We start from the raw sequence: 26,779 nt of genomic DNA, 5'->3' as shown, positions 1-26,779 counted from the left end.
ATGATAATAGCACATCTTAAACTATAATGTGAGGCATTTTAAACTGTTTCTGAACAGGCTGCCTGTCTGTCTAATACCCTAACTGGCTCCCTATTAAAATGTTGGCACTCCAAATATCAAGTGCTAACCAGCTAAAAAAGAAGACCAAAGCTGCAGGAGAAAAGCAAACCCCAAAAATCACTTTTCTCCTTTAAACTTTTTTTTTTTTTGCAGGGACCAAACCTCCTGCATTCCTCAATATATATATATATACCAACTCTGTGATTGCTATACCTCAGAGAAAAGAGAATATCCAGAGAAATGACTGTCTTGGACTTGGTATATGTAAGTCCACTTTTTCAGCCATTCAGTCTAAGTATTTTGAGACCACTTCTAGTGGGTCCCAACATTTCAGATAGTTACCGCCCTTAACTTTCATATGATGCCCCCAACTGATAATCTCTCTCTATAAGGTTCCCTGTTTTCCAGCTAATATATAAAACTTGTCCCTGTCTTTTGGAACAAGTTATCTAAAACATTTCATTCCAAGCTAACCTTGTTGTGTTCAAAAAAGTTGACTGAATGCTTGAGTAAAGAATGCTAATGCACTTGCTTTACAACTACCGGTTAATTTTGGATCCATTATTATTTGTCTACCTTCTTGTAGTAGTTCTGTAGGAGTCAGTTCATTACTAGTTCTGTAGTTGATTACTTCTAAGAGCTTTGTATATGTTGTGAAACTGTTGTAAATAATTTATATTCTTCAATAAGGTAGCTCAAATATGTGCTTTTTTAACTTTATATATACCACATTACATTTCTTTATAGCTGCCTTTGTCATACCTCTCAACCTCTTAGAGCAAGAAATCTGGACAAAGCCATAAATAAAAGTGGGGCAGAGGCCCAAAAATAGGGATGATTTTTAAATATTGTTCTTACAAACTTAGAAAGTTGATAGAATTGGTTTTGTATTAGCATGATCTTTTTGAAGGGTATGAAGTTTGAAGCTCAAATGTCTGTCATTATTTTCTAACTTTAGTTTTTAATGATTTGCATCTAATTTGCCAGAAAACCACAAGTTTATGAAAAACAGATCAAAAATATGAGGCAAAAATCTGGACATTCAATAGCTGACTCCAAGTCAGACTGCCGACCAGTCATGAGTGGAGTCCCACAGGGTTCGGTCCTAGGTCCTCTCCTGTTTGATATCTACTTCTCTGAAGTCCAGGCCAACACAAAGGTACTCTGGCTGACAAAATTTGCAGACAATTGCAAGTTGGGAGCTGTTATTAACTCCCCAAGTGATGTTGACATCCTACAGAAAGGCCTCACTGAGGCCAACGACTGGTGTCAGAACCATGGCCTTAAGCTCAATGCCAAAAAATGTGTTGTCATCCCCTTTGGGAAAAACCCAGTTCCCATGAATTACCACATCAATGGTAGTACACTGAACACAGAAGGCATTATAAGAGATCTGGGAACACAGGTTGACAGCAACCTCTCTTTTGACCACCACATTGCCACTGTGGTCAGAAAGTCCTTCTATGTGGCACATCTCATTACTAAGGGTTTTGCATCCAGGAAGAAAGAGGTCATTTTCTCCCTTTAGTCTTCCCTCATTATCGAGTGCAATGCCCTATTTGGCATGTACCTCACTAAACACCTGCAACAACTGGAAATGCCACAAAAGTACCTCACAAAGAGGATCCTAGGCCTTAAACATTTGTCCTATATGGACAGACTAAAAAAAAACTCCAACTATTGTCTGTCTCTTACCGCCTACTTAGAGGCGATCTCTGCTTGACTTACAAAGCCATGTCTGAGCCAGCTCTGTTAGAAATGCTACATCTAAAGAAATCCCAATCCTTCCGCACCACATCCTCCAGAGACTTCAGCCTCATTACTACAATCAACAGAACATGCTGGAGGGGCAGGTTCATAACCCAGAGACTGCCCGTGCTATGGAACAGACTTCCCATACATGTAAAGCGGAGCACCTCACTGGCCCTCTTCAAGAGAAATCTTGATGAGTGGATGGCAAATAGAAAATTCACCCCAGGGATCACTCCAGTGGCTTTACTTGACAGAGGCACTGGGAACTAAGGTTGGGTGGCACAATGCCAGGGTAATCCTATGGGCTAGGCTTGCAATGGCTCCAGGGCCATTAGCCTAGTACACAGCTATGAGCCTCTAAAATCTGTACAGTTGAGAGGTATGACCCTCTGTACATGCTTTTGACTATTTCTTCTGTTTTTGTTTCTTGTTCTGTTTGTAGCTTTGTTAACTTTTATGATGCTTGCCATTCAGCCTGGGTAACAGCTGAAATGGGTGATGTACCAACCCACACATCTGGTTAGTAAATAAATAATTTAATTTCAAAAATAGGTATTGGCAAATATTATGCATCTAAACTATGCAATGTCATTAAACAATATAAAAATAAAATAGAGTCTTATTTGTTTTATATATTTCAGTCTAACAACTCTAACATAACTGAGAGAGATAGTAATCTAAGATTTAAATCACAAAAAAAAAAACAATCTGCCTTAACTTGAAAACGTTTGCTTGGAATTATCTACATAGAGCTTTTTAATCCTGTGACAAAAGGAGGTACTGCCAGCACAGCTAGCTGAAATTTTGTAAATAATAATATGTCATTTGTGAATATCAAACTAACATATACAAGATGCTTATGTTAAAAATGTATTAGAACTGTATGTCATGTGTATATCAAACTGTTTTGTACAGAAGTTTGTGTTGAAAAGGTAGTTGTAAAGTGCTGTGTTTAAAATGCATCCACAGTGTGCCCTACTGGAAGAGAACAGAAATGTACATGCAGTATTGTAACTGTTAAAATGTATATATTTTAATAGTGGAAACTGGAATACAGGAGGTTAGCCTAAGTTCAGCAAACCGAAATTAAATTATTTTATAGACTAAGCCATAAAAGAAGCTATCTCTCAGGTTTCAATGCAGATAGAGATGCAAAGTCTGTACTAGGAAGCTTTCTGTATTATCTATGGGGTGAACTAATTGCTACTTTGGAAGCATGAAGTAATGCAATTGTATTATGCCTTCTAGCATCTGCCAAAGATCTGAGTAAAAGCCCTTGTATGAGTATTTTTACATCTAGATGTTAAATGCTACCAGCTGCCAGTAATGGGGGTTTAAACTCCTGACTCACAATAAAATCTCCACAAGCTGTGTTATACCCAAAACTACCTCTATATATTAGCAAGAATAGAGGTAGTTTTGGGTATAACACAGCTTGTGGAGATTTTATTGTGAGTCAGGAGTTTAATTATGTTTAGAGTAGACCTGTCTGTGAGACTGTTATTCTAGACAAAGTGTTAAGTCAACAAGTAGGCTCACAATCTTGTTGTATGACAGAAAATTCCATTTGTGTTTTTCTAGCAACAGCTGTCCACTGGCTGTTTGCACCTTTGTTGTATTAGGTAAGCCAGCCCTTTAATACAAGCTGCATGTGGGTGTAGAGACCTCAGTATGAATCAATAGTTCAGTGATGCTTAGTGCAGGTCTGCTTGTAACTGTCCTTATGCTGGACAACGTCCTGTTCTTAACAGGCTTACAAGCTTGCCGTATGACTTTCAGAGACAGTATTAATATGTCTGTAGTTGTTATCCACTGGCTTTTGCATCTTTATTTTATTATTTAAACCAGTAATTTAAGTGAACAATCATGAGCATAGACTGGCCTATGGCCACCTCATGTCTGCAAAGATGCAAAGACAGGGGTGTAGCCAGAGAATTCCATTTTGTGCTCACAGTTTCTTGTTGTTTCCCCCAACCCACCTGGCATTAAAAATCCTCACCTCTCACAAGTTTTTGCCCCCCAGCACTTAATAAATGCATGCATCACTTTTATCTGTTAACTCTATAACTACAAAAGATATTGTGTTTGGATTAGTAGGTGAAGGCTGCATCTGCTATTCATGACAGAGAAAACTGAGATATGAAGATGTGGAGTGCAGCAACTTTTAAGATTATCAATGGGACAGGCCAGACTCACAGACCATATGGTATGAGGTTCGCATCACACGTGTTACAGATGGTTCCATCCTTGCCCTAATTGCCATGTACTGGTCAGGGATCCCTTGATAAGTCAGCATAGGCTGGCCCAGTCTGGCTCAGAAATGCTTCAGTTGATGCTGCCTGGTTCAACAAGCAATCTCTGCACTCACTGCATCTTTTCTGCTCAGCACTGCAAGATTATATACCACTTATGTTGTTTAATCCACTTACACTTTTTTTACAAGCACATTGTTATACAATATTCCACCTTCCAACATGTTAATTGAGAAAGTGGTACAAGCTTTTATAATGTTCTAGACTGATGGACAGCTTGATGATACCCTTATTTACATTCTCCAGTGCTCATTACCGCTGTCCTTTTTTGCTCAATTATTTCCCCCAAAGAGCATGTAAACGTGTATAACTTTATGTAACTTTGTTTATGAATCTCAGCTCCTTTGTGTGATTGTTACCCTAATTTTTGCTATGTACTGGGGTCCTTGTGAGCTTAGCAGTATACTAAAAGTTATAATACTGAATGTACAATGTTGAAATGTCAAAATGCAAAAATGTTCAAATCAAAACACTTCACTACATGTATACAGAGCAACCCCCCCCACCCAGACCCATGTTAGTGCTTATTTACAAGTTTCACTGACAAAGAACTAATAATGTTTGTTGACTGGCTGTGAACTGGCACAGTGTATGTGTATAGTACATATCTGCTTTTAGTAGGTGTTTTGAGATTTCAACATTGTGAAGTTTCAACATGTTGACATTTTAGAATTTTGCATTCAGTATTATATCTTTCGGTATATCACTATTCAGTAAGTTGTCATATATCCTTTTTCATGCTAGTTTGAGTAATCTCTCTCTTAAGAGTGCTGTAGCACAGTGGCGCAGTGGATAGTGTTGTCATCTCACAACAACAGGTTCCACGGTTTGATTCTTGGCTAGGGTGCCTTCTGTGCAGAGTCTGCATGTTTATGTGGGTTTTCTCTTGGTGCTCCTGTTTGCTAGTACATTCCAAAGCCATGCAGTAGGTGAACTGGACACTCTAACTTGGCCATAGATGTGAGTGTGTGGTGTGGAAGAACTATCGCAGCAGGGCTATCCAACTGGTAGTGTAAACCTTGGCCCTAGATGGTTGTTGTGGAAATGATACCTCGATCCCATGTGCGAAAATGGGAAAAAGGGGTTGTGGATGGGTGGATAGAGTGCTATAACCAAAATACACATTCTGCCTTCATTGCTAAAAAAAAAACATGCTAAGCACTTGGGGAAGCTTGGCTAAAAAGTGCTAGTTGCATTTACGATGTGTCTGATCAAAACAAATATTTAGTCACTAAAATACTGATAAACCCCACTATATGGAATTGAAATCACTGAAGTCATGGTCATACTTGTTTTGAATTCTTTTCATTAACATTACTGTGATACTTTTCTTTTGCCCATTATGTCTCTTCTATTTTTGTTTGACTGCAAGGGTTGGGAGGGTGGCCTAATAGTTAAGGTGTTTGCCTTACAAACACAAGCTGCAGTGTTTGAGTCTCACAAGGGATAATTGACTAGGCTTACAAGGGCACTTAACCTAGTACTAACCTGTGAATCTTATTTATTTAGTTCAGTATGCTGATTTCTTGCAAGTTTGTTCATATGTTTTTCTAATATTGTCTTATTGTTTTCTGTTATTCTTTAAAATTGTATTTAGTTCCTGTTGTTCTTCAGACCAGTGCACCAGTCCAACAGTCCAATAATGTGTGTGTGTGTGTGTGTGTGTGTGTGTGTGTGTGTGTGTGTGTGTGTGTGTGTGTGTGTGTGTGTGTGTGTGTGTGTGTGTGTGAGAGAGAGTGTTGAGCTTTTTTCACGTACTGTATAAAATTCTTGTACTTTTACAACTTTATTTTCATTGCTAGTATAGTTTTCTGGCCAATGCCTTTTCTCCTGCAGTTGGTGGTAGTATTTATCTGCCATACTGGTTCTCTGACCACAGTTAATAAGATACATATAGTCTGAAGACAATTAAGGTTTTACATGGATATCTGTCATGAAGATGACAAGTTTGGTGCCACTGATATTTTATATAAACATCTGTATATCAGGAAGCTCTAAATAATGTTAAGCATCGTAAAATTGATTTACATTGCAAACATATGAACTCATTGTATAACTGTGGAATTTAACGTACCTTTTATCTTCTAACAAAATGCAAGTAGCTTTCAAAATATAATTGCAGCTTTATCCCCCATATGTTTTTTTTATGTTAATAATGTTCCAAGGCTAGAGGAGACATGCCTTGTGTCTTCTCATGTGCTGAACAGTAAGGGCAGTATTCATAGTATGGGGATTTACATTTTCATAGCAGTGATCCATGAAGAGTAGCACTGTGAGGTTATGCAAATCCTGGGCTGTCAGAATGACTGCAGAAGTGCTGAGGACTTTTTTTCAACATGCACCCCATCAGAAATGTTTAATGAGATTAATGCATAAGCAATAGGGGACAGCTACCATGCTGTTAAGGGGATTTGCACATATATGCATGAGTCTGATTCATAGACATGACTCTATAATGAACTCATTTGCATACAAAGTGTGTAAATAGTACTGAAATTACATTAGAAAGCAGCAGGTTTCAGTCAGATTATGGAGATGCAAGGGGAGCTGAATTGGTGCTTCTGCATACCTGGACATTTTTACTGGAGGAATCGCTTGCGTAAATATTTCATTTTGGTGCTTGTGCACACCTGGCATTTTTACTGGAGGAGTCACTTGGGATAATGTTTCATTTTGATACTTGTGCATACCTGGACATATTGCTGAAGGGGTCACTTAGGTGAATGTTTCAGTTCAGTGCTTTTGCATACTTGGACATATTATTGAAGGTTTTTTGGGGGGGGGGATTCTTCATTTTGGTGCTTGTGCTTACTGAGGCATGCTACTGAAGAGGTTGCTTGGGTAAATGGTTCATTTTAGTGCTTATGCAAACTAGGAAATGCTACTGAAGGAGTCATATGGAAAATAATTTGTGTGCCAGGGAAGTACTTGTGCATATGTGGTGAAACTGCTGAAGTGATCATTGGGAAAAATAATTTATTGTGTCATTTTACTGCTTGTGCATACTTAATGCAAAGTAACAACGGGATTGCTGGGGTAAATAATTCATTTGTGTGTCTGGGAAGTGCTTGTGCATATATGGTCAGACTGCTGAAGTGATTGCTAGGCAAAATAATTCATTGTGTCATTTTAGTCCTTGTGCATACTTAGTGCAAACTAATGAAGGGGTTGCTGGTGGAAATAATTAATTTTTATGTAAGGGAAGTGCTTGTGCACACTGGGACAAACAAGATTGCAGATTGCAACTCCAATATCAAAAGCGAAGCATTGCTTTTACAATAGATGTGTGCACTGCAGGGATGTCGAACTATGAATCGCAAAACTACCTCATTAGCATAATGTACTTTACAACATTTCTCATTTGCATCTCATTATTTTTCAGGCATTGCACATTAGCATAAATAGTCTTTACGAATCTCAATTGCACCTTTGCTACGTTCATTTGTAAGCACAGGAATACCTCATTGCAGTCGCACAAGTGACTATGAATACCACCCTAAGTCTTCCCTACCCATTATGCTTCCTGCATCTTCTTGCAAAAGAGCTATATGAATAAATGACCTGGGTTATGTGTCTGTTCTACTGACATGCATGTTATGATTATGTTATACACTGTACTGTTTTATACAAAACTTCTACTCTAACTACATTTAGTTTTTACTTGAAGCTCCAAGAATATTACAGTATTCCAGTTACATTTTGTCTTGTACCATGTACATACATTTTGTTTATTAGAAACTCAACCTGCTTTCTGCTGAGCTTTATGTGTCTTATGATATATGACTCATCTTTTGAAATGTGTTGTCTTCTGCATTTTTTTTAAATTCTGATCACAGTATTTCTGAGATAAAAGCTTCCTGATGTGAAGACTCTTTTAACTTTTCTTGACTGGTACAATAACTTTAAGTATAAATTCAATCCTTCTTAGTATATTTTGGTGTAAATTTAAATTTAGCCTCAGTCAACTTAATATTTATTTTTGGATACATACCAGCCCAGAGGAAGTAGCTGCAGGGCTGTCAAACATCAAATACTTCAAATCAGGATGGAAAAAAAAGTTCAAAAGTTTAGTTTGATCCTTTTTTTGTGGGAATAAGTGTAGTTTATGCTCCTAAACTGTGGTTTTCCAAATCACCTTTCATTTGTATTGTTTTCTTCAGTAAGTGCAGTGCTGAAAGATTTGTATCCCAGTTAAAATTTATTCCACCAGATGACTGACCTAATTTGTATAGCATGCTGTTGGCAGAAGAGTATCTGATCTGGAGTTTCTGACTGCTTGCACAGTTGAGTCTTTTAGAAAAACTTACAGTTCGGATATTGTTTCTAAGTCCTGTGCTGGTTTATTTATTCATCAGTCGGTTTGCTAACTGGGTAGGCTCTAACTGGACAAAGCTGATTTTCAGCCCTGAGGAGAAAAGCCTGAATACTAAGTAAACTATAAACAAGCAAAGATTACACTTCAAAGACAGGATACAACACAACATGCAAGGTACCTTTCAAAATATATTCCCAAATGATCTACAGGATGCATTTCAGGATATAATGTAAATACTGATTGTATGTCAAAGATAAATTAAGCAGTAGCAAAGGAGGTCAAAATAAAGGCAAACAATACAAATGGAGGGCATTAGATAACATACAGGCAGGGATAATCAGATTTATACAGGATGAATGCACAGAAAATACTACTAAACTGACAAACTGCAGCATTTTGCCTCGTATACTCACAGAATCAGCCATTTACAAAATTGCATTGCATGGTAATCATATGTATACAGAGTTCACAAGAGGACAGACAAATGGCATGGTATAAAAAGACAATGGTAGGAGGAGAAAAAATTACTTTGTATTTATCTTTAGGACCACTTCTGTCACTCAGCAGACTGCCAGGGTATGAATTCTTACCTCTGTCACCTAATGCACCTTTATGCATGTTAAACAGTATATAGTCTTTTCAATACCATTTTGTATTTTTGTTCTCTTAATAAGGCCATTTAATTTATGAATAACATTGCTCTACAACACTATTTTGTGTGTGTGGATAAAGGACATTTCCAGTAAGTTAAAGGGGATTATAAAACTTTCAGAATTATGTTGCAGTGAGACACCTTAATAAAGACGTTATTGGCTGCTGCATTTATATTGCTGACAGTGCTCCCAACTTTTACCAATAGAATTTGGAACAGAGTAAAAAATAACTAAGGAAAAGTCCTCAAATTAGGGGCACATTTTAAATGCTGACACTGTTATCTTAGAAATTCTCAAATGATTTCAAGTTTTTGGAGGAATGCAACAAAACTTGGAGAAACATCAGGGGAATGTCCCTACAAAATAGGGGCAGTTGAAGAAAAGTGATGAACTATTTCTTTGGAAACATTATTTAAACCTGTATAAAATGAGGAATTATAAATTACTCATAATATTAATTATTTTCCTTTTTAGGGACTTGGTGTACCACTGTGATACATATTTTGTCCCTCATATATAATTAATTTATTTCTTCATAATTCCAAATTAATTAGGTATTATATACTACATAACTAATTATGTTTTTAGTTTAACTGTATAATATAGGACACAATTTATTATTCAATGAACTATAAAGATGGTATGCATATATTTTAATAACCTTACATTTTAGTTCCTTTCATAAAATGTTTTGGCTTGCAGTTATTGGTTTGGAATTTATTTTTAAAGTTTTAAGGTTTCTATTTAATTTTTTTGCTTTATTTTATCTTTATCTTTATTCCTGGTGGCTTCCTGTCGTGTGATTATTTACTTGTATAAAAAGTTGTTGGGTAGGTATAATGGGGTGGGTGTTGTTGTAATGATTAATGTGTTTACCTCTCATACATAAAGTATATGGTTTGAATCTCATCTTTGGGTTACTGACTGTCTATTGCCTTGGCATGTAATAGTCTGCTAAATGATTGCCTAGTGTATAAATATATATATATATATATATATATATATATATATATATATATATATATATATATATATAAACCTATGAACTACTACCATTGTCTCACAACAGTGGTAAAGCCAGAAGGGAAAACTGTGGGTCTGCTCTGAGGCTGGAGAATGCATATACTATTTGAAAACAAAATACACACACGTGTGTGTGTGTGTGTGTGTGTGTGTGTATATATATATATATATATATATATATATATATATATATATATATATCTATGTATATATATACGGATCTAGGACTATTGAACAAAAGTACAATAGTCTGAATCCACAATAACCAAACACACTTTAACAAAAGTGCTTTCACCGAAAAAGCACTTTTGTTAAAGTACGTTAAAAAACAAACAAACAAAAGAAAAACAGTAAGCCCCCCTGCACAAGCATGGGGGGGCTGAGCCCCCCATCCCCCTACTTTAATATTCTCACTCCGAGATCGCACTACAGCAAGGAAAAGGGAATATTCCCTCATCCGCACCGTAGTACGATCTCCGCAACAGTCATTCCCCCCATGACTTCCTCTAGCTGCAGGCATACTTCCGCGAAAGTGCTTTTTCAGTAAAAAGCACTTTCGCGGATGTATGCCCAGCTGGTTTTGCTTTGGTTGCAAGTTCCTTCGGGGATCAGTACCAATCCCATATATATATATATATATATATATATATATATATATATATATATATATATATATATATAGTTTCCTGAATTTTTGGTGTTGGACTGTGTTTTTGTGGATATAATAATTATTCTGTTTCCTTTTGTCAGCTTTGTGCTCCTTAAATCATGTAAAATTTGTGTTTTTGGTTTTGGTCACCAAGGATTAATTGATATTGGCTGGAATTTTATTTAATATCTTTTCTTTAATATCATTTTCATGGCCATCACTTATTGCTGTTTTTTTCAGCTGGTATTGATGATGTCAGTTGGCAGTAACCCATTGCTGACAAGTCACCAGACTTTTGCTTCAGAGGAATGGCATGGGACTAGCAGCAGTGATTTGACCATACAAAATGTGTTTTGTATTTTAACACAGCATACCATGAAGCTGCATTCAACACTATTGCACCTACAATCACTGAAAGGATATTTAAAACAACAAATCCATGAGGGCTATGTATATATGTGGAGTCAGGTACTGTTATTAATAACTGTCTTTTTGTCCAAGAGGCATACAGTACAAATGTGATATAGTTAATGGATTTGCAACTGATGGAATAGTATAATGAAGGACATTTGCCTGAGCTCAGTGATAATGTTAAAACTGCTCTTAAACAAGCTCAGATGGATTGTGATATTTTTATGTGGGTCATGACATTATTATGGAGGTTAACATCTGGATATGTTTCTTAATGTGTCACAGCTTAAATGTATGGTCAACTGGATAATGCAGGGTAACAGGAAACCCCTCCTAATCAGTGGTTGTTGGGAGGACTGTCAACATAATATTCCCCTTCTGAGTTCTGTGGCATATATATCTGGCATCCATAGTAAGAAACAACAATACTGCAAATGAAAATATTCCTCTTAGGCCAGCCACAGTATCTGCATACTTTGCAACAATTTTGATAACATTCCCCATCTAATTTCTACAATATCTATATCTGGTGTTCCTAGTGAGAAACAACAATACTGCTAATGGAAGTATTCCTGTCGAATCAACCATAGTATCTGCATATCTACATACTTTGCAATAATTTTGATGCAAGAAACTTTACATTTGAAGCAGTATGAGGATAGTATAACTTAAATGAGAAGGATTCAAGATATATTGAAACTCTATAGTTAAACGTTAAGCTAGTCTCTCCAAAAAAGCTCAGTGCACATGACCAATATATACAGCATTATTCTACTTACCTTGTCATGCCTACTATAGATTGTTTTTTGTGATATAGATTTGCAGGGGTTGCAACCTGATATGTTCCTTCTTGTAATGCTCAGGCTCACTATTTTCACTACCCTACCCCAATTCCCAACCAGCCCTCCTATTTTACATTTATACTAAAGTAACACCGCCCCAACATTCCCAACCAATAACTAACTCCAAGTACCACTATTCACCTAATTCAGATTAGCTAACTATTCTTATCCCATCTTGGCAATCGCTATTTTTCTCTTCTTAATCTACCACTTACCAAGCATCTCTTTCATCTTAAATTGCCCACATTTCTTGCATCTGTATTATGATACTTCATACTCATATATTCTTTAACCATTATACCTTCTTTCCTTTGCGTAAAGCTACTATTACTAATATTTCACTATCCCAATATGCTTCTGCCCAGTTTAACTGTGTGTGTGTGTGTCTACTACAATGTCTCTCCTACCTTACCTGTTATCATAGGTTCATAGGTTCATAGGTTCATAGGTTCATACTAGGCTATCTGCCCAAGGGCATTTATAAGCCTAGCCCATAGTTATGTGGCTTTCACCACCCCTTTAGTTTGAATAAAAACTATGCCTATCATTTTGCTGTGCCTCTGTCAAGCAGTGACACTGAAGTAATCCCTGGGGTATATCTGCAATCTCCCATCCATTGGTCAAGATTCCTCTTGAACAAGGCCAGAGAGGTGCTCTGCCTCACATGTACCGGGATTTTGTTCCACAGCATAGGGAGTCTCTGGGTGATGAATCTGTCCCTCCAGCACGTTCTATTTATAACCGTGTCAAGGTTTAAGTCTCCCACCCTTGTGGTTCTGAGGGATCTAGATTTTTTGAGGTGAAGCATATTCATCAAATCTGGGTTTGACATGGCCTTATATGTCAGGCACAGGTCACCTCTGAGCAAGCGGTATGAGACTGAATAGAGCTGGAGTTCTTTCAGTCGGGCAGCATAAGACATATTTTTGAGACCCTTTATCCTTTTGGTGAGGAACTTTTGGGGCCTTTCAAGCTGCAGCAGGTGTCTGGTCAGATACATTCCGAATGGGGCATTGTACTCAATCATAGGTCTAATGATTGATGAGTACAGGGGGACGATGACCTCCCTTGATCTAGATGTGAATCCCTTCATGATCAGGTGGGTGATATAGAAGGTTTTCCTAACTACTTTAGCAACATGAGTGTCAAACGAAAGGCTACTGTCAACCTGGGTCCCCAGATCTCTGATGACTTTTTCTGTGCTCAGTGGATTGCCACCTATATGGTAGCTAGGGGTAACCTTGTTTTTCCCGAAGGGTATGACTATGCATTTTTTGGCGTTTAACTTCAGGCCATGGCTCTGGCTCCAGTTATCCGTTTCTGTGAGGCCCTTCTGGAGGATATCTGTGTCAGATGTGTTTTCGACTATGGCGCCCAGTTTGCAGTCATCTGCAAACTTTGTCAGCCATAACCCTCCTGTGTTTGCTTGTACTTCAGAAAAGTAGATGCCGAACAAGAGTGGACCCAGGACTGAGCCCTGTGGGACACCACTTGTGACAGGCTTTGAGTCTGACATGGCTCCAGCAACTCTGACCCTGTGGGTTCTGTCACTTAGCCAGTTTGCAATCCATCTTGTGATGTATGGGTTTACATTCAAGCTGATGAGTTTTTCGATGATACCTGAGTGGGGTATTGTGTCGAAGGCCTTTGCCAGGTCTAGGTAGGCTGTATGGACTGCCTTTCCCTCATCAATGGCCTTGGTGACTGTCTCGAAAAAGTCAACCAAGTTTAAGAGGCAGGATCTGCCTTTGACAAAGCCAAACTGGGTTGGATCCAAAGTCTGCAAGTTCCCTATGTCTTTATTTATGAGTTCCATTATGATCCTCTCCATGGCTTTGCAGATAAGGCTTGTCAAGCTAATGGGGCGGTAATTTCCAGGGTCTGTGGAGGCACCGCCCTTATGAAGTGGGACCACAGTCGCCGTGCGCCACTCCTTGGGTACGTATCCTGAGGTGAGGCTAAGATTAAACAGCTGTCCTAACTGTGGGTTTAATTCCTCGTTGAGTTCATAGTCTTATAATTATAGCAATTGCCTCACCAACTAAATTTCTGCAAGCCAATCCCACCTCACCTATAAATAAATGCCCTCACTATAGTTGCTAGCGTTTACCATGATACCCCATACATTTATTCCAAGTTAAAATTAATTAACCTATACTCAGCTCATCAGATCAGCCCATAATAACAGCTTCAAGTAAAGTATCTTAAAAAAAATCTAGAGATTCTGTTTCATCTTAAATCAGTCTTAGCTGACGGTGATATACTCCCAAATCCTGGTTCAAATAGACTTTATTCAAACAAAACCAGTGCTTCAAATCACATCAATCAAACCCCACCATCCCCATTCTCTTCCATTCAACTAACTCTCATTACTATCAATGCCAGAAGCATAAGAAATAAAATCACAGACTTCCAGGCATGGATTGCCATTCAAAATCCCGATATCTTACCTATAACCAAAACTTGGCTAAAACTAAACATTACTAATACTGAGATGCTTCCACCTGATTACAGTATAATATGTGGGGATCACTCCAAGAGAAAAGGTGGTGGCATTGAAATAACATATCCAAACCACTGTGATCTAACACTATAGAATTCTCCCATACCACCATTTAATAAAGCTGAACCCTGTATTACCTACCTGAAGTTAAACAAACACAAGCAAATATGCACTATTGCCCTGTATATCCACTCAAGTGATAATATTAGTACACTAGAGGAATTTCTACACTGGACCTTAACTTCCATCCTATACAAACAATAATATTGAGGGACATCAACATAAACTAGCTTGGTCTTACATCAAATTGCCCCAAGTTATATATATATATATATATATATATATATATATATATATATATATATATATATATATATATATATAAGTCCAACTTACCATAGCACAAACTTGAGTTCCCTGGACTGGATCTCAGTAACTGATCCTGCTTAATTTATCTCTTCAGGGACTCTGCCAAACTCTCTCAGTTATGATCTCCATTCCTTTACCAAGAGATATATTCAAAATCTACCCAAACAACAAGTTTCTAAAATTATTTGTAGTTCAACTAACTTCAGTCCACACATTCAATAACATACTCTCCTCAGTCACTAATTTACTAAAAACTCGTCTCTGGACAAATTTAATTCAAACTTCCTTAATATCCTAAACAGATTAACACCCTCCAGAAATAAAAGAATAAAAACAAATGATATGCTCTGGTTAACCAATACTACAGAAAACGTATGCAAGTTAGAGATAAAGCCTGCAAAAACTGTCACATAAATAAAACTCCACAATACCCCCAATACTACAAAAAACTTTGCAATCAGACAAAAATAGAAATAGAAATAGAAATAATCACTGACAAAAAATATCTATCAAAGAATACTAAAAAAATATCCAAAAAGATTATGATCAACTATTAAAGAAATACTGCAGCCAGAAATAATGTACAACCCCAACCCAGCCTTAGATAGTATTTCATTAGACAGTGCTATAAGAGAGAGAGAGTATAATTTCCATTATAAACAATTTTATTTCCACCAATTCACATCATGCAAAACAACTGCAATTCTATATAACTATCTTTATCCTACAACCAGTGTCCACAGCCTATGTAAAACAACTCAGGAATCATTTACTGCTATCAAAAAGTGGCTGCAAAACTCTAAACTCATGTTTGACCCCCAAAAGGCCAAATTATTATTATTTTTTTCTCAGATCTCTATCTCATGAGAAAAAAACTTTAAAATGCATTCCCTAAATAACATAAATATTGAGCTGTTCACTCACACTAAATTACTGGGTATTGTAATTGATAATAACCTCAAATTTGATTTCTTTGTACAAAATGCCATAAAAACACACAAAAAACTAGGTTTACTTTATAGAGCAAAATATTTTACTGACCCCTACAGTTAGAATCACTCCTAGCCAATACATACCCCCTGCCTTCTCTTCTCTATAGTGCTCTCATCCTGACAAACTGCTAGACTTCCCTCCCACAAAAACTTGAGCAATGCTACAAAGAAGTTGCCAAATTTGCTGCTGAACATCAAACCCATCACTGTACTGTACTAAAGATGTTCAACTGGCTTGAGCTACCCCACTACTTGAAATGCACACAGTTGCTCACTGCATATAAAATTGCTCATTGCCCTACTTCCTGTCCTGCCCTAAAAGCAACCCTGCAAATATACTGCCCTAAATGCCCACTGTAAAACAATGACTAAATCAACTCGTCTGTAAGTCATCTAAATATATAGGAGACTGCCTAATTTGTCGCAAAAGCTTAAATACTATCTCTATAGCTTTTAGGCCAATTCCTTCCATTCAGTCTTTCAAATATTCTTTAAAAGTCTTTTTATCTGATATGTGTCTGTGGTCATGTTCTACTTCAGGGAAATTATATACATCTATTTACTTATCATCACTTTCCATTTTCCTATAGTTTTGTCCCACTCTCCTTCCTTATATTGCTACTCTTATTTTCACATCTATACTATCTAGCCTCTCATTCTTCAACTCTAATACCAACCTGTAATATCTCCATTGCTGCCTTGACTAACAAATCTCTTAATCTGCTTTTTTACCAAAATATCTCCATTGCTGCCCTTCTACAAAACCTAACAAACTATTATTTATAATACCCTTTAGTATCTTCACTGCTAACTCCACTATCAGCTATTATACTATAACATATTTATCTTCCCGCTGTTTATACTACCATAATCTTTTCCTCTTTCTGTCTGCTTAATGCTGCGCACCTCAAGCCCCCATAAAAATTATTTGTTTGAAGTCCTGTTTGTGTTCTGCTACTGTTGTTGTCAGTCAATATAATGTCAACTAATTGTAAGCAATTATTTTGTTGTATATAGCAAAACAATCTTGCATGCTTGTCTTACAATCAGTTTGTTATGATCAGTTGATTCTTCACTTGTATTGTCTTATAAGCAGTTATTTCAGTTGTATATATTGCAATACAAACCTGTATTTTGTCCTATGATCATAAACTTTGTATAAGCATTTTCTGTTATCTGGAGTTTATCTCCCTGGTCCCCCACTGAAAATGGGCACCGACTCATTCAGACTTTCTCAGTAAACAAATGTAAATTAAAATAAAATAAAAATAAATGTTTGGTAATAATGATTTATATCAGGAGATGTAGCAGATGTATGAGAAAAGCATAGAGGATTAGGACAATATTTTGCAGGATAGGAAACAGAGAAAGGGATTTAGGGGATTATAGCAAGGATGATGTATTGTTTTGGCAAAAACAAAACATGAGTACATTTTGCTGAATATAGCTGTTAACGATGGTAGTAGTGGTTTTATTTACATAAGGCAGACATCTAAGGGCTTCATTTTATGCATCTATGAATCTTCAATGAATGTTTCATCTAGCACTGATATGGAAATTGAATCTGTAGATTCCAAAACTGTTAACAAAAGTCCTAATTTGCATAACTCAGATGTTGACCCCCTTAAAGCCAAAAGAGGTGCCAGAAGATATTGAAATTAAAGAAAAAATATTATCAATACTTCAAGATTTAATGAAGTAATAAAAAAAATTCTGATTTGATTGTTAATTTGACTAATCAAATCTTTTCAGGCATCTGTTTGCCATTCCGCTTGTCATACATTTCCTTTTTATGTTTCCTATGTACAAATTGTTTTGGGTCAGAACGTGTTTTATGGACAGTTAAATTTGAAGTGTTAGTTCACTGTGCATCACAGAGCAAATGAAGTGAACAGTGCTGATGGCTTCAAGTTTAAAAAAAAAACTGGAGTTTTCCTCACCCTACCATCCTAAAGTAAGAGTTTTTCAACATGCAGTTATCTAGAACCTACTTGACTGTCCATCTGGATAAAACAACTTGCGCCCTTGGTTTCTTTATCACTATAGAGACTACACTGTGATATCTCAAAACATCTTTAACCTTATCCTCACAACTAACACCCTATCCACATCTGGAAGTCAGTCATACCTGGCAACCTCTTAAAGCAAGAAATCTGGACAAAGCCCCAAAAATAGGGACAGGTTTTAAATATTGCTCTTACAAACTTAGAAAATTGATAGAATGACAGGTTTTGCGTTAGCATAAATTTCCTGAAGGGTATGGAGTCTGAATCTCAAATATCTGTCATTATTTTCTGACTTCAATCCTCAGTGATTGGCCACAGATTTGCCTGAAAACTGCAATTTTATGAGAAACAGGTAAAAAATATGAGGCAAAAATCTGGACGTTCTGTGAAAATCTGTACAGTTGAGAAGTATGAAGTCAGTCTTTGTCAGACCTGTTCCTAAAGATCCAAAAATCCTCCTCCACCAGTCACTTTTGACCCCTCTTCATACTTCCTACCCTTGACAAAATACTAGAAAAACTAATTTGAAACCAAATTACCTCATATCTGAAAAAAATATCATTTGCTTTCCAGAAAACAACATGGCTTCTGGGCAGGTAGGAATAGATTTACAGCACAGACTCTAACCAATGACATACTCATCCACATGGATAAAAGATATCTTACCAGTGCCATATTCATTGACCTGACCTAAGTACTTGATATGGCGGACCACTCAGTATTACTAGCCTACATCCTAGACAGCCTTACAGTGGTTCAAAGACTTTCTGGCTAACAATCTACTTACTGTGAAGTTTGAATCCTCTCTGTCACTTACTGCCTTCACTCATTTAGATGTACTACAGGGATCAATATTGCTGCAATATTCATTTCCATTTTTATAAATGAGCTACTTCTTCACCTACCACATTTACAACTCTTCTTATGTGCTGATAACATGATTATCTTTAGATCCAGCCCAGCACAATGGGTAATCCACACCCAGCTACAAACCTGCCTTGTGGAATGAAACCACTGGCTTATCTCCAAAAGGCTATGCTCTTTGGTACTAAGAAACGGCTTTCCAAAGTTCCCATCTCCCTCAAGATTTTGGACCAGCACAGCAACCTTACTGACAATATCACTTCATTCCAATGTCTAGACATCAGTCTTGACCAGCCTCTTAACTTTCAGGAGTATATTCAAAAATGTAAACTTAAAATTCAAGTACCTCCTTGGCTAGGGCAGCCAATGGGAAAGTGTCTTGTTCGCACAACCTGAATATGGCTTATGCTTGCTTGCCACATCCTCTAATAAAAACGCATCAATGCTACAGAATGTGTTTAATAGAATATATCATTTCATCAAGAGTGTCTGTCACCTTGAACATTATTGTCTTATTTTATGCAAGTAAAACTGGATCTTACTACAAGCCAGATCTAAACTACTTTTGGGCTCCCAACTCTTCAGATTACTCCATCAAGATGCCCTTCTCCACTTGCAATGAAACTTATCAGTTAAACCCCAAACTACAACCTCAGAAGTCAGTGTAAAGTAAGCTCTACTCTCCAAACCCCATCTACTAAACTACATAGTGCTGACTCTAGTTTCTCTGTACTTGCTCTAAGACTGTGGCAATCACTTTCTCACTATCTCACCAGCAGTGCTATCTATACTAAATTCAGACCACAAATGTATCTGTTTGAGAAATACAAATGCAATTGTCAGAATAAGGGATGTATCATTTTAATAAATACTACTCTGCAATAGGTTAATTTGCCTGAACTCATATTCAGGTTTAAGTATGAGCAACAGCCTAGCCGAACTACAGGGCACTCAAGTCCCTGGCTATGAGACATTGGTTTTCAAGTGCTTGGGACTTGAGTGACTGTAGTGAATCCATCGCATAATTTTAATACTTCTGAGTTTCAGGCATTTTTAGAACTTAGCTGTGATGATAGGAGGTACTGCCAGCCATGCCAGAAGTAGGACAGTGAATGTATGACTTGTGCCAACACAACCAGCTGGAATTTTGTAAATACTATATCATTTGTATATCAAACTGATTTGTACAGATGCTTATGCTGAAAATGTATTTGTGAGGTTTGCTTGTTTTAAAATGTATCAACAGTCCACCCTGTGGGAATGAAAAGAAATGTAGATGTATTATTGTGACTGAATTAAATGTATATGTTTTAATACAAGACACTGGGACAGCAAATGTTAACCAGCTAGCTTTCTTTAAGAAAAATAAGGGAAATGTAAATAAGCTATTAAAACCATTAAAATGGCACCCCAGAGTGCTGAATAGGAATGGGGACGATTGGTCTGGAGGAAGCCTTTGTTCATTAGTTCAGTAAAAAGAGGGGAAGCCCCAGGCACTGCCATAAACATTTAGATGTGTATTGTAGCTGCCTGTACTAAATGCCTGTCTCACATTCAAAGGGGGATACTGTGATGAACCTATAGTCAGGTGACTAGATAAGGTAATTCTGCAAGCCATTTTGGATATTATATTTTACAAGGAGTAATCATTGAGGATGAAGTATCCTATTTTGGGGAACCTTACTAGAAAGACTGCTCATGTATTTCATTGTGACTTGCTCTATCAGGTAAATTATTAGGGGATAGTAATTCTCCTAAGTTCAGTCAAGAATATAGTGAAGCTTAGTTTAAAGATTTTTTTCTTTATTTGTATGAGTTTGTCCATCAATGTTATTTTCAATATTCTTAGTGATTTGAACTCTGTGGTTTACTGTAAATATATAATCATATATATATATATTTTCATGCTCTCGAATTATTTATTATTAAATATATTTAAAACTTTATTGTGGCTGGTCCTTGTACAAAGTATTTAACCTTTGGTGGCACTGTGTGGGCCACTCCAGAAGGTCTAGCAGTTTTGGTCAACTACTACCATTTGTATTAGTATTAATATTACACAGTATAATTGGACACCCTTTGTTAAGGGTCTTGCAGCAGCTGATTATGGAGTGTCTGGCAACAGTGACAATTGCCTTATACTTTGGGCAGAAGGAACACAGCAGGTAAGGCTGTGCCAGCCTTTCCCACGTTTTTGTGTGTGTGTGTGAAAAATCAAATCTCACAGTGTGTGTGTGTGTGTGTGTGTGTGTGTGTGTGTGTGTGTGTGTGTGTGTGTGTGCTACTTGGAGCAGGGACACCAAGCACTGGGCTTACAGAGAGGGTGCTGGAAGGCTTGGCTTGGATACTCAACTGAGGACCTAACCATACAGCTATATTGGTAGGGAGTCTTATTAGGGACTTAGAGGGAGACAGATAGAGAGAGCCAGACCCTGGACTGAATGTGTTCCCTGTGTGCTCTTAAGGGAAATTGTGCTTGATGCAGAGAAGTCCGCATCTGGAAATAGTGAGTGTATCCATTTGTATTCCAAGTGTATGTCCCTCTCCAGTGTCAGTGGTGAGGATTCAGTGTCCTTGTTTACTGGTGGTGAAATAGGTCATCACATATTGGTGAGCAGTGGTGGGATGTTAATTGAACTCTTGTAGCCTGTAAGCAGTTGGCAATAAAAATGTGTACTCTCAAGCAACCAAAAAGTAGACATTCAGAGTATCATATCACAATAGTTTAATTTATTTACTTTTTGTTAGCTTAGTCAGGGAAAGCAGGCAAAGATATCAGTAGAAGATTATGACAAGCTGACAAGGAACCAATTACCTGAGATGTGACAAGCCAAAGGACTGGTGCATGCTAGCCTGACTAAAGAGGGAATGATTGCAGCTTTAATCACAGCTGCAGCTCACACCAAGAACCAAGAAGACAACCAGTCTGGTATTGTGGAAGTACAGCTCTCAGAAACAGGATGGTTCAGCTTTTCCTCAGAGGACTTAGAAATCCATTGGGAGTTAAAGAGACTTGAACTGGAGGCTAGAATCATCAGAGAGACTGTGGCATTTGGAGGCTGAAGAAAGTGAGAAAGTGTGGCATCTGGATGCTAAAGAAAATGAGAGACCGCAGCATTTGGAGGCAGAATAAAAAAAAGAAGCAGTGTCACCATGAGAGGGAGATGCTGACTCTTTGCCAGGGTCATGGAGGTAATGGGAAGGGAATAACTAAACCCCAGAAGCAATAAAGGTCAGTAAATTTCTTCTACAGTTTACAGAAGGTGATAATTTTGATAGTTTTATTCATATATTTGAAAGGATATGTAAACAGTATAATGTTGACCAAGGGCTCTGGGTATGGTTCCTGACCCCCTTACTCAATGGTAAAGCTGTGGCTGCTGTTTCTAAGTTGTCTAATACTGATTGTTTAAACCATGCTGCAGTTAAAAAGGTTTATTGGAATGTTTTAAGTTAACACCTGAAGCTTACAGAAAAATGTTTTGTGAGCATAGACACAAGGCAGATGGAAGTGTGTGTTATTATATTGCCGAGTTAAGTACTTATTTTAATAGGTGGTGAGTGGGTGTCAGGTCAACACTTTTCAAGGGCTGGCAGACCTTTTAGTGAGGGAACAAGCCCATAGCACTTTGTCTGAGGGCATGAAAATCTGGTTGGCAGACAGGGAATGCAGCTCTGCAGATGAGCTGGGGAAAAAAGGATATCTCTACTTAACAAGCAGGGCATTACTGCACAGGAAAGGTATACCCAGTACTGCACATGGATATAAGAGAACCCATGGTGGTTGAGAATTAACTGCCCCAACAAAGTCTGCCAGTAACAGGGGAAGCCTTTAGTTCAGGTACATGGCCAGGATCAAGGGTTAAATGTTTTAAATGAAAGCAGTGGGGCCGTGTAGTATATAGATGTCCATGGAGGCAGGGAGGGGAACAAAAGGTGGGGGAGCCAGGAAGTGGGAATAACAGAATGCCAGTGGTAAGTTGTATGGAGACAACAAGGGTACCAAACTACCACAAGAGGTTATATCATATCTTAGTGAATGGAAAACAGGCCACTGCTAAGAGACACACAGCCTCTGACATAACCATTGTGAAGCCTGCAGTGGTTAAAGTAATTGCTTGGGCAGTCCATGCCAGTCAGAGCTTTAAGAGGGACCCAATTCCAAATGCCTTTGGCCAGGGTTCACCTTGACTGGGAGGGTGGAAAAGGATGCAAGCAAGTAGATGTGTTTGAGGATATCAGTGCAGATGTCTTCATAGGGAATGATTTTGATAATGCAGTACCTTGTGTGCATGCAGTGACACACTGTCAGGCTTGGAGACAGGCATGTGGGTCTGGAAGCCTGAGGGAGACCCAGACAGACTGCATCCCTGAAGTCATGACTGGTGATGTGGCTAATTCAGGGAGTGAGCTACCCTGCAGCAGTGAGCCTGAAGATGAGCCATGGCTGTTGGTAGGTACTGATGTTCCCTTGGACAGGGTGACTGCAAGTGCAGAGGTAAGGAGTAGTATCCAAGCTGACAGTGAGGCACCACTGTCAGAAGATAGCAGACTTCCTGTGGAAGGGGAGCTGGGAAAAGTTACAAAGATAGAGTTGAGACAGGTTCAGCTCTCAGACCCTACATTACAAGGCTTGAGGGAGGTAGCTAGGGAGGCACCTGATTCTCAAGGGAAAGGGGAGCCTGTATACTGGAACAAAGGTTTATTGGATAGAGAGTGGGCCCCTGATGGAGGGCTAGAAAGTGAGATAACAGCAGTTGGTAGTGCCCAGAGCCTACCATCTGGCACCACCAACCATAGCTCATGACATTACTTTTGCAGGTCATATGGGCATAAAGTGTACTAAGGGATGTATTATCCAGAACTTTTATTGACCTAGGATTGCCAGGGTTGTAACTGGGTACTGCAGGACCTGTGACCAGTGCCAAAAAGTAGGCAAGACAGGAGACAAGGTCAAAGCTCCTTTGATGCCTTTGCCTGTGATTGCGGAGCTGTTTCAGAGAGTAGCTATGGATATTGTGGGACCTCTAAGTACCCCACGTTCCACAGGGAAGAAGTATATCTTAGTGGTAGTAGATTATGCTGCTAGATTCCCTGAGGTGGTGGCTCTGTCATTCATCGAGGTAGAGAAGGTGGCAAATGCTTTGCTAGAGTTTTTCAGCAGAGTAGGTTTTCCAAGAGAAATACTGACTGACAGAGGTGCCAATTTCATGTCAGACCTGCTGGCTTGTCTGTGGGAACACTGTGGGGTGAAGCACTTAAAGACAATGCCCTACCATCCCCAGACTAATGGTCTTATGGAGTGGTTAAACTCTACACTAAAGACCATGCTATGAGCATTTGTATACCAGTTTAAGAGAGAATGGGACAAATATTTGCCCATCTGTTGTTTGCTTACAGACAGGTAAGAATCCACAAGTTTTTCACCCTTTGGGTTGCTGTATGGGCATAGGGTGAGGGGACCTTTAGTTCTGATTCATGATGAGTGAGAGGGTCAGTGTGAATCCCACACGGAGTCTGTTGTGGCATATGTACTAAACCTCAGGACAGCCTTGCAACTCCATGATTGCTGCCCTCAGGAGATGCCATAACCTCCTGACAACCTATCACACCACAGTTGCAGTGAACCTAGGCTTTCTCCTTCCCCCAGTATGGGTGAGCTGACATCAACCTCTCTCTCCCAGCCTTCCCAATGACCCATCTAGTCCCCATACATCTAATCAAACCTGGGCCATCTGGGAGCATAGTTAGGGCTTTATCCCTTTGTGCCATGGGGCCAGTTACAGCAGCTTAGATTTTATACAGAAATTGCATAGTTTTCTATTGAACAGTATTTGTATTTGGATGATGTTGGAGGTGTCCAACATTTCCATGAATATTGATAGACTAGCAATACACTTTTGGTATGTATAGCATTATCTTTATATATAGTCATTAATAACACACATTAGAGCCAAACTCAAATAAATACAATGCTCAAATTTCCAATATTGCTAAATGTAATGCTACTACTACTGCTATTAACATATTTAACTTGTCCAACTACCATAAAGTATCTCCCATATAACACATCTTGCTACAACAAAATCAAACTTATATTAATATGATTAGTACAATGTTAGTACAATTTTTCCACTCCCTATATCACTTTTACATCCAGAAAAAAAGTACTTGCATTTGAGGACATTCATACAACTCAAGCCCTAAAATACCAACTTAGCCTAGTAATGTACTCTTAACTTAGGCATTCAGTAATCCAGACTCTACCCAAATCAGTTCCTGTGGCCTAGAAATATACAATCTGAATGCACATAGCATATGTAATAAGGTGACTGAGCTGCATGCATGGCTAGAAACATACCATACATAGTTACAACCATGATTCTCCCTCCTTTTACCAAGCTTGTTATATGCAACTCTCATTCTTACAAGTCATCAGTCCATACAGCTCTCTAAGCTGTGTCACAATTATAACAAAAATGCTAAATTTGCAGAAAATGTACCCCCCACAGACCTCACTACTGCACTGCCCTCAAAAAATAAATCTGACTGGATCTGCAATATCTACTCAACTATAGACAGTTAAAATACACTTTTAAGAGAGTCTGTGAGCTAGCAAATGTCCTTGATATCTCCAGTCTTCTACAGTGGTGTACCTTATGGTGACAATTAAGATCAAGAGATCAGTGCTTAGCCTTTAATCCAAAATCAAACAATTCCTTCAGTGACACCTTAGTCTCAATCTATGTGTCCAAATTATGGAATAACATTCCTATCCGAATTAAACAAAAGCAACATAGCTCTGCTTTCAAAAATCATGTAAAAACTCACAGCCTCCTGTTTTTTTAAACAAAAAACATTTTTATTGAATTATCACTTATGACATAGGCAACCATACATTTATATAAACGAAAACAAACCATACTGACATATTTTTAGTTGCAAACATTATACATCACATATAATCTTCTGTACAATCAATGTCAATTGAACATTGCATAGCTTATTCTATTCCTACCTTCTCTTAAACTCACTAGCATAGCTAGGGCAGGGCGAGAGGGGCAACTGTCCCAGGCAGGTGCAGTTAGCTGATGCCCATATCTAAATGTAATGCAATACAGGCATTTAAAAGACAGTATTGCATTTAAGGTCAAACCAGAACGCTCTTGCACTGCATCTGTGGTCTAAACTGTAGTTACTGCTCTCTACATTGTAGCAAACAGTTTGCTACAGTTTAAAAGTAAGAAAAAAATATTTTTTTAAGTAAAATCTGAGCACTGTAGTGCTACATGCAGGCAGGGTATAAACTGTAGTAACTGTTTGCTACATTTGTAGCAAGAAGTTTACTACAGTTTGTAAGAATAAATTCTTATTTATTTATATATTTATTTTTAATAAAAGAGAGAAGGATTGGAGGCAGAGCACAGAAATGAGACCTGTATGGCTGGACAGGAGAGATGGCAGGAGGGACAGAGGGCATGTTGTTCATTTGGCCACCTGGCTGGTGTGGCAGGTAGAAGGAATGTCTGTTTTTTGCTTTTTAATGGAATAGCTTGTAGGGGGCAATGGGGTTTGGATCTGTAATAAGCCAATTGGTAGACCTGCTTAATACAGATACAGTAAAGTGCTTACTGTGCTTTTTTCCCTTTTTTTTGCCCTTCAGCTGAAGAGCTGTGGGTGCTGGGTTGCTGGTTCATGGCACTCACAGAGGGTACTGACTGAGGCAGCTACACTTCTGCGTAAACCTCATTTCTCCTGCAAAACATTATTCTGCATGTATTGCTCTCACAATTCCCATTTTTCCATGTAATTTCCTCTTACCCTTTTGTAAAGATCCCACTTCCAGTTGTTTTATCTCTGTTACTATATTCACTACTTCTAGTACAGTTAGTTTAGACTTTGATTTCCATTTTCTAGTACCTGCTTTTTGGCAGCCACTAGTATTATACTCAGCAAGCTATTACTATATCTAGACAATTCCAATTCTGTATTCACAGCTTATTTCCTTAGTTACACCAATTTGCTCAC

General features: G+C 38.1%; 1 protein-coding gene across 3 annotated transcripts in view; it reads left to right on the top strand.

Moving 5' to 3' along the window:
• LOC122809774 (5-hydroxytryptamine receptor 3A-like) overlaps positions 1-26,779 on the top strand; it is a 402,161-nt gene that overhangs the window by 32,022 nt on the left and 343,360 nt on the right. The window contains exon 2 of one of the 3 annotated variants that reach the window (XM_044081509.1): positions 11,005-11,232. The exons of the other annotated variants lie outside the window; for them this stretch is intronic. The gene's annotated coding sequence lies outside the window, so the exon portion shown is untranslated. The remainder of the gene's footprint in view (positions 1-11,004; positions 11,233-26,779) is intronic. 3 annotated transcript variants of the gene reach the window in all.

Source organism: Protopterus annectens, chromosome 8.part0, assembly GCF_019279795.1.
Source record: "Protopterus annectens isolate FY-2018-M chromosome 8.part0, PAN1.0, whole genome shotgun sequence".
In the NCBI taxonomy this organism is placed as follows: domain Eukaryota; kingdom Metazoa; phylum Chordata; order Ceratodontiformes; family Protopteridae; genus Protopterus; species Protopterus annectens.
This window is presented reverse-complemented; position numbering and strand designations above follow the sequence as displayed.